This window comes from Equus quagga, chromosome 11 (genome assembly GCF_021613505.1).
Source record: "Equus quagga isolate Etosha38 chromosome 11, UCLA_HA_Equagga_1.0, whole genome shotgun sequence".
Lineage (NCBI taxonomy): Eukaryota > Metazoa > Chordata > Mammalia > Perissodactyla > Equidae > Equus > Equus quagga.
The window spans coordinates 92,420,986-92,434,813 of record NC_060277.1 but is presented as its reverse complement, the minus strand read 5'-3'; the positions used below and the strand labels follow the sequence as shown (position 1 = coordinate 92,434,813).

Sequence of the window (13,828 nt, the reverse complement as noted above, 5' to 3'; positions counted from 1 at the left end):
TGTACGTCAATAATGACAGGCAGGACATAAGAGCCACAGAGAGGGGCAAACAAGAAAGGGAGTGAGAGGGTTTAAAAGAAGGGGTGGTCACAGGGTTGAGAATGAAACTCCTTGAATACAGAAGAGCTTCTCAAAAGCACAGCAGATGTTGAACATTATGAGAGTATTCCTGAAAGCACCAGAAAACGTTTTCCTCTGGAGGAAGTAAAATTTAGAAATACATGGGAAATACCATATATTCCAATTCAACTGGATTTGGGGTACCACGAAGCTAACCGTCTGCTTTTTGCACACCTGCCTGTTGAGTTCTACTAGGAAAAAAAAACAAAAAAAAAAACGGGCTGGGCCCGTGGCCAAGTGGTTGGGTTTGCGTTCTCTGCTGTGGCGGCCCAGGGTTTCGCCGGTTCATATCCTGGGTGTGACATGGCACCGATGGACAAGCCATGGTGAGGCGGCGTCCCACATGCCACAACCAGAAGGACCCTCAACTAAAAATATACAACTATGTACTGGGGGTCTTTGGGGAGAAAAAGGAAAAATCTTTTTTTTTTTTTTTAAGATTGGCACCTGAGCTAACAACTTTTGCCAATCTTCTTTTTTTCTTCCTGCTTTGTCTCCCCAGATCCCCCCAGTACATAGTTGTATATTTTAGTTGTGGGTCCTTCTGGTTGTGGCATGTGGGACACCACCTCAACATAGCCTTGTGAGTGATGCCATGTCCGTGCCCAGAATCCAAACCAGCGAAATCCTGGGCCGCCAAAGCAGAGTGTGCGAACTTAACCACTCAGCCACCGGGCTGGCCCCAAAAATAAAATAGAAAAAAAAAAATAATACCCCCCCCCCCGCAAAAAACCAAGGTTGGTGACACAATAAAATTCCGGGCCAAATGGTTATCTTTTTGTTTCTTTTTGATAGCCTCTCTCTCCTCCTCCAACTCTGCCTCCCTCCTCCCTCTCAGCAGATGACCTCTTTTCTATCTTCAAAGAGAAAATAGAGGCCATCAGATCTGTCAACCTTCAGCCACCAAAAAAGGAACTTACCTGTATGACAACCATCCTTCTTACCCATTAAAGTGGAGGAGATGTCCCTCCCCTGGTTTAAGGCCATCCCTCACAGCGTGTACTTGGGTTTAAGACTGTCCCTCATAACAGGCACTTGGAACCCTTCTGCTTGCTTGCTTTCTTAGAGACAAGGTTCTGTAGAGTCCGACCTCCACAGAAGGGCTCACATAATGTAAATGGCTCCTTCCAGCAGCGATGAAAGGTGTTCAAGTTTCTTCGTCTTTGAAGACAGTTATTAGTCTCCACCGCATGTCTACTTCCCATTTCTACTAGTGCCTGCCGACTGCCAATTCACAAACTTACTGAAAGAGTTTACATCACTACTGCCCCCACACCTTGCTTTCTATTCACTCTTCAAGCCGCTCTAATCAGGCTTCTGCCTCCATCACTCCGCTTACACTTTCTCTCCATGGTCTCCTATAGTCTCCTTATTGCTCAGATTCTGTAGGTACTTCTCAGTCCTTAACTTGTTTTCTCAGCAGTGCTGGCACTATGCACCCTTCTTGAGGCATTTTCTTCTTAGTTTCTCTGATAATTCTCTCTCTTGGTTTCCCTCCTACCTCTGTGGTTGCTTCTTGTCATTCTCCTTTGCAAGCTCATCTTCCTCTATTCCTCCTTTAAATGTAGTTGTTTTCCAGGGTTCTGTCCCAGCCGCCGCCACCTTCTTTTTTTTTTTTTTTGAGGAAGATTAGCCTTGAGCTAACTACTGCCAGTCCCCCTCTTTTTTGCTGAGGAAGCCTGGCCCTGAGCTAACATCTGTGCCCATCTCCCTTTACACTATATGTGGGACGCCTACCACAGCATGGCATGCCAAGCGGTGCCATGTCTGCACCCAGGATTCGAACCGGCGAACCCCGGGCTGCCGAGAAGCGGAACATGTGAACTTAACTGCTGCACCACTGGGCCAGCCCCCCAGCCTTCTTCTTGATGCACTTTCCTTGAGCAGTCTTATACACCTCTGCGGTCTAGCCACCATGTCTGTGTAAACGACTCACGACCATAGCTCCAGCCCAGATCTGAGTGTTGGCCCCAGTACCCAAGTGCGTGTCCATCAAGCTGCTCAAACTCAGTGTATCCTAAATTTAACCCTTCATCCTACCTCTATCTCCATTCCCTCTCCCAAACTATCTTTACCTCTTGTGTTCTCTATCTCAGTGAATGGTACCACTATGCACTCAGTTACTCAAGCCACAAACCCGAGTTGTTCCCAATTTCACTCTCCTCTTCCCATCAGTCCTTGAGTTCTGTCTATTCTCTTTCCAAAATATTATCAGAACTATCCGCTTCTCTTCATTCCCACTGCCAATACCCCAGAGTCATGTCACTGTCATCTTTCATGAGGACTACGGAAACTACCTCCAAATTGGTTTCTGTACCTCCAATTTTGTTCCCCTCCAATCTATTCTTCATTCTGCAGCCAGAATCTTTCAAAATGCACATTGACAACATCACTGCTCTGCTTGAAGCCGTTAAGCGGGTCCTCACTGCCCGCTGTCCACTTCTTACCACGGTGGACAAAGCCTTGCATGAGCTGGCCCCACTCACTGCCCAGCATTGTCATTCATCCCCTAAATCTAGTGGACCCTTGGTAAAAGAGAACTTAGCTCGGCTGCTCCCATGGGCCACAGGCTCTCTCACCTTGGCGCCTTTCCTCTGCCTGTTTAGCCTCTACTTCCCTCCTCCTTTTCATGTGGCTCACTCCTAAGCAGCCTTCAGATCTGAATTCCTGAGTCTCTCCAGACTCTAGAAGCCTCTTCTTGCCACCCTCTGACAGTGTCCCAGCCATGTACTCTGCCCTGTGCTTGCCGGGAAATGAACTCATTGCACTGCCTTGTATCTGTCTGCCTTTGTCTCAGTGCCAATCGCTAGGTGGAAAGTTCCCTGAGAGCTGGGACCTTGTTGGTTTTGTTTGCTGTTGTATTACCAGCACTCAGCATGGTACCTGGCACAGAGTGGGGCCAAAAAAATATTTGTTAAATGAGTTTATGAAAACATGGAGAGAACAGTGGGGATTTATACTCTCAGTTGAGCAGATTTAGTTACAACTAACTCCAAGATATTCCCTTGGTGAGTGAACTAGTTGTGGCAGGAAGAGAGCAACTGCCTTTGGAGACAGTTTCCCCAAATGGCTGCCTAAATACCAAGAGAGCCTCCACGGCCATAAGAACGGAGACTACTGAGTTGATCCTAAAAGGAACAGGGAATTACCTTTTAAAAATCAGTCTTAAATAAATGAATGTGTCCACCACCTGTCCCTCACTGTCTTCACCACACCTTCTCATTCCCTCCCTCCCCGTGGGCAACTTCCCTCAAGGTCTGCACTGCCTTATGGGGAATTACCCAGAATTCCTTAGCCTATGCCTGTCGGGACATTTCAAAGCTCCTCTTGGTACAAGTTATGTTCCCATCCATTTTCCAATACTGAAGTTAGGGCAGTTTCTGCCTTACATTTTCTTGGAGCGTTGCCTTGTATTAGGACATGGCCGGGATGGCCACGTCTACAGGGCCTCACTGTGAAGGGAACACATATTCTGTCTTCCTTTCTCACCATAATTCATAAAAACTCTGGCTTTAGTTCTGCTATCTCATGAGCAGAGGGTGCGCACAATGTTGTCTCACAGTCTTTTGATCAAAGTCAACTTGCCTAACTGTGTGAAGTGTGGTCTACTACCTGCCAGATGCTGTCATCTTCATCACTGAGGGGCTCAATTAGGGCATTCTCTCCCTAGGGGCCTGACTCACCTTCAAGACTCCTGCCTGACTCACTCTTGGCAGCATGCCCCTTTAGCAGTGAAGCCAGGAGTGGGGACTGAGCCTTGGGAAGGCCGTCTCTGCTGACTCGAAGAGGGTGCAAACAGGAAGCAGATGAAGCCAGCAGGACACCTGCAAAGTCCAGGCTCCCAGTCAGTGTGCTCTTGCTGGAGGGGAATGCTGACCCTGCCGACCACAGATGTAGTAACTCTCACAGTGGTGAGAACTGAAATGAGTGAAATCAACTCTCTGCCCTTCAAAACAAAAGAGCAGGCAGAAGTGTAAGGAGGATGGCACAGTCTCAGAGACCATATGTATCCTGCTGTGGGAGCCTAGGAGCTTAATCAAAGCACCTACAGGTCTTGCGATCTGACTGTCTTCTCCAGATTTCATCCCTTGGCTGGATACCCGAAAAGGGCTGCGGGGCTGAGATGTTTAAAGCATGAATGGAAAATTTCTAGCCTTCTCTTCCACTACCACCCCCCATGCATTGCTCCAGCCCAGTCTGAACACCACGAGGTATTTTAAAATAATTTCTACTTTGATGAATTGCTTGGGAGTCCACAATTGCTCATAATCAAAGGGAGAAAAATGCAAATGAGATCCGGCCGAGAACTATCACCAGCAAACGTTTATTTCACTGCACAGTGCCAAAAAGAATTAAAACAACATTAAACTCACAGCAATCATGTTTAAGCCCTCGTTTCCAAGTGCCAAATTGCACCACTCTGGATCATACAGATGTTCGTTAATTATGCTAATTTTTATTAAACTATTAAAATGGAGAGAGTACTGGCTCAGCCAGGCAGACCCCAGCTCTGAATGAACTCTGCTCTTGTCTAGAGGTGCTAATTTACTGCATTTTTATTAAGTTGCTGATTCTTGGATTTTAGTTTTGGGATGGCAGAGAGAACTGAATTCACGGGATCATTTTCAATAAAGTTGACTTCTTTTTGCCCAGATGTTTGGAAAGATCAGAAAAATGCCGAGACACTCCCAGGAGACCTGAAATCCTCACTGGGAAGTGTTTCTACCTTCGGGGCGGGGCTACATACCTACAAGTGATAATGTCAGGGAATCAGAATTATACAGGCTCTCCACTCTGTAACGCTATAGCCGCTGTGTATAGTAGAGCTAAGATGTTAATTAGACGTTAATATACGTTAATTAATTGAAGATGCTTTAGATAAGAATATAAAAAGCTGTTTTAAAAAACTCAAACCCTTCACATCAGTGCTTGCTTCTTGCCACAAAGTCTTTTAAGAGGCCTTTCACTTGAAAATAGTACAACATGTGGTTTGTTCTCATCATAAATATTTCTAGGCTTTATTAAACATCTGTTTCCCTCAACATCAACCCTGACCCACCTCCTTGAACCCCCTAAATGAAGGAGTCTTAAAAATGAAGGTTGACTATTTGGACTCCATTATCTGGTTGCAGAAGCTATTGGCCTGGTTGAGCAAAGCATTGACTGAACCTGAAACAGACACAGCACTCACCATCAGCAACAATCAAAAGTGTTTATGGGGGATTGCACACTGCTATAAAAGGATTTATGCTGCTAATCTCCATCAACAAGGAAAAAAAAAAACCCTACCAAACCTGCCATAAAAAGAACAGCAAATTCTATAAACAAAAAGCAGTATGGCCACCAACCACGGGCACGTCGCACAGCTTGACTCTGCCTCCAGTGGTTTCCCATTGCTGTTTATGGTTTCAAGACTATCATGGACCTCCTCAGTGCTCCTCCTGTCACAGGGCCCTGAGTCCCTGTGTGGTGCTGCAAATACCCTGTCAGTAGGTGTCAGGGGATATCAGGGGGAAAACCAGCAGGCGCCTATCATAAGCCTTAAAAGAGATTAAATACCCCTACTCCATGATTGCTACATTTTAATTTCTCTCCTCCCTGCTGGTTCCTATTTGTATAAGCTCTTCCATGGCTCCCCTGGAGTAGCACAGACATGACCTGGAATGACCACCCTGTCTTGGGATGAGAATTCAATTTCTAGGCTCAGTGAATCTTAGGCTGTTCCAACAAAAGGAAGTCACCATCCTCTAGGGCACAGATTCTTAAACTGGGGTCTGTGAACCCCTGGCCTGTGTGTGGATGGCTGTGAAGCGATCTTTGAACTCCTTGAAATTGGTGTAAAATTTTGTGTGCATGTGTACATGTGTCTTGTCCCTGGGGTGAGGCCCAGACCTTTCAACAGATTCTCAAAGGGTTTGTGAACCCTCTAGAGTTTCCAAACCAGCACTCTAGGGGGGAAATACAATAATCTTTATGGCCTGGATCTGCACTTTGGCCCAGTGTGGCCATCTCCACCTCCACTCTCCTTTGAAAATACAGCGAAAGGAAATCAAGACTCCTTGTTCTTGCCGTGCTGGGTTTCCTAGGTTTCCGCCCCCAGCTGCAGTCTGCTCCCTCTTCAAAGTCTGACCAAGCTTGCTCACGCCTTCCAAGGCGCCATCTCTTTACCTGTGACTTAAAAGTTAAGGTGTCTTCTCGTAGCTTCCATTTAAATCCACATGATGGCTTTTGGAGCCAGCTGCTTGACACTGTTGGTTCCCCTGAGAATGTTCCTAACAGAAATGTCCTCTTTTCACATTGAATTGGGCTTCGGTAAGCCTCTGTGGAACAAGATTCCTGGGAAGCGTCTCATACTTTTGTTCTTTTAACCATCAAAGTTGACTCTATCAGTGCTTGTAAACAAGAGAATTCCTCTTCAAGAGAGCAATCCATCAATCCCTAACGTGAAAGATCAATGAATGCTTGATATATGTGTGGGAAAGGCCAATCAATCACAGAATTATTGGTTTATGATTGCTTATTTCTCCTATTAGTGCTTGTGCATCATACATTCTCATTAGTAAAGATGGGAAATTTGAATTCCTAAGCAGCGTAGATTGTAATATTCCAGGGTCAGCCAAAGACATCACATTTGTACCCTGGATTGGCCCACAATTTCTCTACTCCTAAAACCCAACTTTGGAAATTTAATGCTTTCTGAGGATATTATAAATTATTAAATAAATTGAGGGTTCTAACTCAGCACCCTCCCAACTGATAAGAAAAACAAGGCTGGGAACAGGAATTGCTCACCACAGAATAACAGGTGCCCGTTTTTTAGCACAAATGACTTTATGAAGAGATTTTGTAGAAGGAGATAGGAAGTGGCCATTTGGGTGGCCGGCAGATTAGTGGTGTTGGAACCTAAGAAAAGATCCAAGCTCAGCGCTTGGCTGAAACCTTGGGTAGCTTGGTGACCTCTCCAGGCTGTTTTACGCCATGTTTTAAGTTCTTGGCAATCGTTTTCTCTTTTTCCGATTATTCAGAGTTTTGGTCTATGAATGATAATAAAAATGAATAATTAAATTTGCCTCAATTGAACCAGTTTTATTTATTGTTACATTGCAGGGAATTTGCTAACCTGCAGATTGATGGGCCTGGATCCAGGCTGAGGGAAGCTGAGTGAGTATAAGAAAGAGGACACAGAAAGGCTGGGTGGTCAGCGAATGCACTTGGGGGTCACACAGCGACAACTCTCCAGAGCTCAGCCCCCAGCTGAGAGTTGGGTGTTCTGAGAAGAGGCAAGTGTCAGCTGGCTGGAGGGGCTGAGAGCCCGTGAGTGCAAGGGAATATTCAGCCTCAAGTCTGAATATTATATCCTGAACTGGGTGTGAGTTGAGAATGATCAAGTCAAGGCGAGGGAGGTGTGTAGGACCTGTGCACAAACAGGATATTGTTGGTGATGGAAGTGTGTGTAAGACAGAGAGTGTGCATGACAGAAAATTCACACGCTTTGAAGGTAGGAGGGAAAGTGGAACAGGGCTATAAGGAAAGAGAAACAGAAAGAAACGTGCAACTTGAACTTTGCCTAAAGAAGGGAGAAAGGATAAAGGGAAGGTAAACATTTTGCAGATGGGAGAAAACAAGGTGCCAAGTGCAGAATTCAGAAACAATAGAGACAGCACCATTTCGGAGCTGATAGAATTGTGATACCATGTGAAACCAGCGTATTAATATGTATTCCATAAACTGTGCAGCTCGCAGCTCTGCACCGCTCTGTTTTGCTCTGACCGCAGTACCAGCCTCAGGCACCACAACACAATTTGGAAACAATGTGACGGAAATGTTTAATCTGCTCGGCCCATCTGTGCTGCGTATTTCTCCAGATCTCCCTGAGAGAGGCGCCTTGAATCTCCACATTGCCTTTAACATTCTCCTAAATCACCTCCCCACTGCACTTCAAGCGCCATTGCTACAATATCACAGGTTCATCTAAAGTGCAATGGGGAGGGGGGTCGGGGGGAGGTGCAGGCCGGGATATTTTTTATTTTAAAATAATTTCCAGAGATCGTCTTTTCTGCTTTCTTTAAAAAAAGAAGAAAAGTTATTCTACTGTTGCCGTAAGGTTATTGAGGCTGTTTGGTGCAAAACAGGGTAGGATAGAGTGGAATCATTCTCCGAAGAATTATTTTTATTAATCTCGATTTCCTCAATTGGACATGGGAGGGGCTGAGCAGATGCTGGTTTTCTCTTCCCTCTCTTTCTTGCACCTTGCTAGGGTGATGCGTTTGTTTGGGGCTGGTACCTCCCTGCTTTACACTGTCTGCACTGGTTACTTCCTTGACCCTGCCCTGTTCCAAACAAAGCCATCAAAGAAGGAGCAGGACAGGTATACATTTAGTTCCTGGTCAACATGCCCTCATCAGAAAGGGACATTGTCTATATTATTAATTTTAGCTTACAATCTTAGATTTTTCTCTCGTAAAGCACAGACGTTGAACATCAGATTTCTGCTGCCTTTCCCCTACTTGATTTTGCCAGATTCAATGACTTGGGGCCAGAATGTAGGAAGCTGGGGTAGGTTAAGGAGGAAGAAGGGTTGACAAGTCACCATGTTCCAGACCTTAGACAAATGGAAGAGAGTTGCACATCACCAAGAAAATTAGGATTCCTTTTGCTTTGTGAATTAAAGAAATGAATAATTTAGTCCTCAAGATTGTTCCGGCGAGGGAAAGGCAACGTCCCAGTTGCGAAGCCCTACAGCCTGTCGGTGTGTTACATCATCTGCACACATAGGCGTTTCCATGACAACCGCTTATAGCTTCATTTCCTGGATCTCTCTAGGGGGTGTCACAGCCAGATCCACCTGCTTTTCACCCTACCCTCGGTGGGGTCATGGTAAGGTCGCCAGAATAAATGAACGCGGGTACTAATGATCTGTTTACTGCTGTTTATGCTCTGTGTGTGTCAGGGGCACGCACATTTAGAGAGCTCATTATGGTTGCAATTAGAATGCACCATCGCTAGATATTTAACTCCTTTTTCTTTTAAATTAGCATTTTAATAACATTCTTTGAGCAGAGAAACAAAATGACCATTTTTCACGGACAAACTTCTAGCTGTAGGTGCAACTTTAATGGCAAAGTTGTGAAGGGGAAAGAAGGGAGAAAAAAAGGCCATTTTTACTACTTTCACCCTCCTCCTTACCAAAAGGATATTTTTATTTGCTTTCTAACACACTCAATTTCCTAAATTTGTTTTGAATCCAATTATTTTGGGTGGTTTAAAGTACTGCGCTCTTGTTGGACGGAAATTAGCAGCGATTGAAATTAACTTTCTATGTGACCTGTGAAGGGGCTAAAATAATTACAAGTGTGTATAAGAAACCCTCTCTCCAAAAGACCCTTGCTGTAGGATCGGTCTGTGATCTGATGATACTATTATCAGAATATATTTATACAGTAACTGCAAGGGCTATTTTCTTTAAAAAGGTGATTGCAATTATTGTTTCTGTTTTATAACTCTTAGGATTATCTTATAGAGGATAAATGATGACAAAAACCTGTCATTATAGACAGGATAAATAGGAAGCAGAAAGAATGAAAATAATAAAACGGCATCATTTGCCATTTAAAAATGGCAAGATCTTAGAGCATCAAAAAGCAGGAGAGACAGAAAAGGAAAGATACAACATAGAGATCCGCTCAGTCAGAATGTTCCACAAGGCATTGCTTTTTAGGAATCAGCCAACACCTTTGCTTAGGTGTTTATAGATGCTGTGTTTGTGGAAAGTACAGTGAAAAATAACAATTTGAATGTTTCGATTATCTTTCCCAGTCCGTTCCATTTTCATTATTTATTTCCTATAAATCGGGACCTTGCTGAACATAATTCTGCAGACAAGGAGGTGGATGGGACAGCCAATGTGAATGAGGAGATAGATGGTGGGTGCGTGTAAGATAGATGCTAGGCGTTTATGAAAAGGATCAGCATGTCTGCATGTGAACATCCACAAAGTCGAGCAAGCAAGCATATAAAGTCTAACGGGTATTTATAGGTGGAAAAAAAGGTGCAAGGAAGATCGTCTGGGAACAAGCACACTGAGCATGAAAAGGGTTTGCTTTTTTCCTACCCTCTTGGAATCCACGTCCAAGTTCCGCTAAGATGTCCCATGCATTACTGTGGCTCCTGTGAAACCTTGCAAGCCTTTCCATGACAACAGACGGGGATTTCACAGCCAGAAGACTCAGGAGGTCAATAGTTGAAAAGCAAGAGTTGGAAAGAGAGATCTTTATCGACATCAAAACAATCCCACTAAAAAACCTCTGAACGATAGAAGGAGGAAAAAATTTAAAGATGCAGCAGGAAAAAAAAAAAGGCTTTATAAAAATGCAGGTTTAAAATGTTGACGCTTTTGTATCAGCCTAGTTGCACCTTAGAATCTACCATTTCATAAATAAAACACGGATGGCATAGACTATAATTTGGCGATAGCTACCCCAGGACATATCTAGATGCACTTCTGTTATTTTAATTAAATACTGCATTATGGTTTGTGACAACTACATAGCTACAGCGTAAATGAATTCAGAATTAAAGTGTTACTTAGGCATCCAGTAATTTTTGTTTCATTCCTCAGTTTTACAAAGCAAATAGCTATAAAATCAAGATGTTTGTTCATTTACAGATGGAGCGGGATTGTTGTCGCTGTTTTTTTTCTCCTTAATCCTCATGCACGAAAAGAAGACAGAGCTCAGAGTCTGGCTCCCAACACTCTTAGCTTATGAGCCACATCACAAAGAAAAACACATCCTCTTGACTATAATGTGAAATGCTGAATATTAATTGCTGGTATTATGCTTATCTTTCTAGCCGGGTTCTGTCTTTTAACAATTATTCTGATAGGCTGCCGTCTCGCGCTGCCAGGAGATTTTTCTCCTTCGTTTAGCAGTTAGAAACCTATTTTATTTTATTAAAAAAAATCTTAAAGTTCACAATGCTCCTTGAAAGTTTTTAGTATCTGGACTCTTCCCAAATACAGAATATTAGTGGCAACAGAGAAACTGCCAAAGCTCTTTGCTAAAAAGACGATGCACATTTTTCCATTTAAAAGAAAAAAATATTTTTCATTCTAGCAATATTAATATTTCCTTAATGAAACTGGAGAGGGTATTGCAATTTGACATAATCAATTGGTTAGTTTAAATGTCACTTCACTAGCAAATCATTAGAGAGGTTCAGAATATTCTCATCTAAGAGGCACAGATTTTCACTCAAAATTAATATGGTAGAGTAAAAGGATTTTTGTTCAAATCTAGATTTGAACAAAATCTAGAGGATTTAATTGTATCTTTATTGTGTCATATGTCAAGATGAAAGTTTTTGAATAGCAAGTTTTCTGAAACCATTGTCTATTATTTCTAGTTCGAGAATCAATACAATCCTTTTATTAACCTTAAATATTACCACATGACTGGCAATGTCTGCCAATTCTAGCTTTTCTGTGTTCTAACCAATTACCCCAAGCCCCCGATAACTAATCCTATGAACTGCGTAGAAGTTACTGCCCTGTATGTTTGCAATGAGGTTATAATTTGCTTCAATATTTCGCTCGTTTGGTTGGAGAGCTGGACGCATACACTACCAAGAAACACTGGCAGACAGAGGTTGGGGGAGGCTGAGTTCCTTTCGAGAAAATAATTACACAGAAACAAAGCTTTTGTGACTCCTTTCAAATAAAGCATCTCACCAAAATGTCATGCAGCCTCTTTGGCAGATTAGTGAGGAGTTTATTACTAAATCTCTGTCTAATAAACGTGCAGTTGACTCTGGAGGAGCTGCTTGTTATAATACTGGCAGTGGGAAATGAAGGGAATGTCACAGTTAAAGACACAAATTTTCCCCGTAATATATTCGAATGGAAACCTCTGAATCCAATACTACATGGGCATATCTAATAAATTCACAATATTTCAGTCTCAACAGCCTTCACCGGTTCGTTTTAAAGATTTATGTGGTAAAAAATTACTCAGTGATGAATATGGTTTATTCTGTGCAGTATTGGAGGTATAAGGAATTAAACTACCGTCTTTAACAGTGAATTTATTATTACCTCTGTCAAAAGACGAAGCCTTTAACAGCATTTGTTATAAATTCACTGCAAAATAAATGGCTGGAATTTTTTACACTGGAGTTTGTAAAGCATCGGGTGATTCTGAGCATTAACCTAACCCTGCCACGGCTTATACAGTTCTAGGTAAACATTTCTGTCTGGGCCTCGTAGTTAATTATCTGATCTGGGACTTTCCACCTGACTGACCAGGGGTGTGCGTGTGTGCAGAAAGTGAACAGACCTGTCTGGGACAACAGTTTAGGAGTAAGGAGATTAAAGTGGAAAATGCCAATTTTATTCTCTTTTTAAAAAATGGGTTTTGTAATAAATGGCCAGGCTTTGGAGGATAAGGCTGATATGCAGTCGGGCCTCTTGTTAGCAGGTTTACATGCACGCATATGCATGCACACACACACAAACACCCTCTCCTTTTTGTCCTCTCTTGGAATGGTGTCCCCTCATTTATAAAAATTACCTGGAAGGAATGAGGCTGCCAGGGTTTGTTCTAGACGATTGGTTCCTGTCTGGGGGAAAGGAATGGCCTCTACTGAATTTGACCGGTGTATGACCGTTGCCTTCCAGCTGACCCCAAATCCCATTCCTAGCCTCCTAACTCTATAGCCTCCCATAGGGGTTATTAATGGGAGAAAACACCATCATCATCATCATCTTCGTCATCACAGCACAGTGCTGACCTGCTTGTTAACATGAGATGGGGTGGTGGGGACAGCTTCTGCTTCTCTTTCGCATCATCATAAATAAGAAAAGATATTTTCCAGTGGTATCCCCTCACCCGCCCCCTTGGGTTAGGTCAGAGGTGAATAACAGCTCTCTGACAGGCATTGATCAGTTTCATCACACTGTTTGGGCAGCCTGTGCCCCAGGCCTATATTCTCCCCACTTACTGCCCCCAAATTACCTCTCAAATAACCCGGCCCATCCCCCACCGGGCCAAGCAGAGGGTATGGTGCCTGAGGAAGTCCTAAATGGACACTAGATGTCACCAAACACCTCCTTTCCCTCAGAGCCTTGAAATTAAAAAAAAAAAAAAATCCTTCATTTAAAGCAATTGAAGGAATTAACTTATCTGTTTTTATGAGGGTTGTTGTCACATTCAACTAAGCACACTTAAAAGAGGAAGTATTGCTGCCTTCAGATAATTTTTACAACATACAAATCTCTTTGGGGAGCATGGGGTCAAGGGAGGGGAAAGGTCTGCGCTCTTTAAGTAGTCCTTCGAGGGAGTAGATGGGGAACACTGGGCTTTAAAAATCCCTCTGGAACAGACGTGGTCTTATGCTAACACGGTCCAGGTGTGCTGGGAACAGCCCACTGCATTCAGATAACTAGGAGCTGGGTTTGCAGCCAGGATCTAGGCTGAGTTTAAGTAGCTACATCCCGGTGCTGGGAGCTAAATGTCACTCAGGGTGACAAAGTCGGTCTCTCTTGTCTATATAAGGCCCATGGCCACCTGACAGCATCATGTGTTCGATGTTAAACTTGACCTTGCCTGTAAGGCTCCCTGTTTCCACATCGACTGCACCAGCAGAGAGGACAACCGAAGCATGGTGTGTTTGGGCCACGGGAATGTCTTCCACCCCAGCGAAGCCACCATGT

At 43.5% G+C, this 13,828-nt stretch overlaps 1 protein-coding gene across 1 annotated transcript in view; it reads right to left on the bottom strand.

Annotated features, from left to right (window-relative positions):
- Positions 1–13,828, bottom strand: part of SKAP1 (src kinase associated phosphoprotein 1) — a 255,664-nt gene that overhangs the window by 4,105 nt on the left and 237,731 nt on the right. The gene's annotated exons all lie outside the window — the stretch shown is intronic.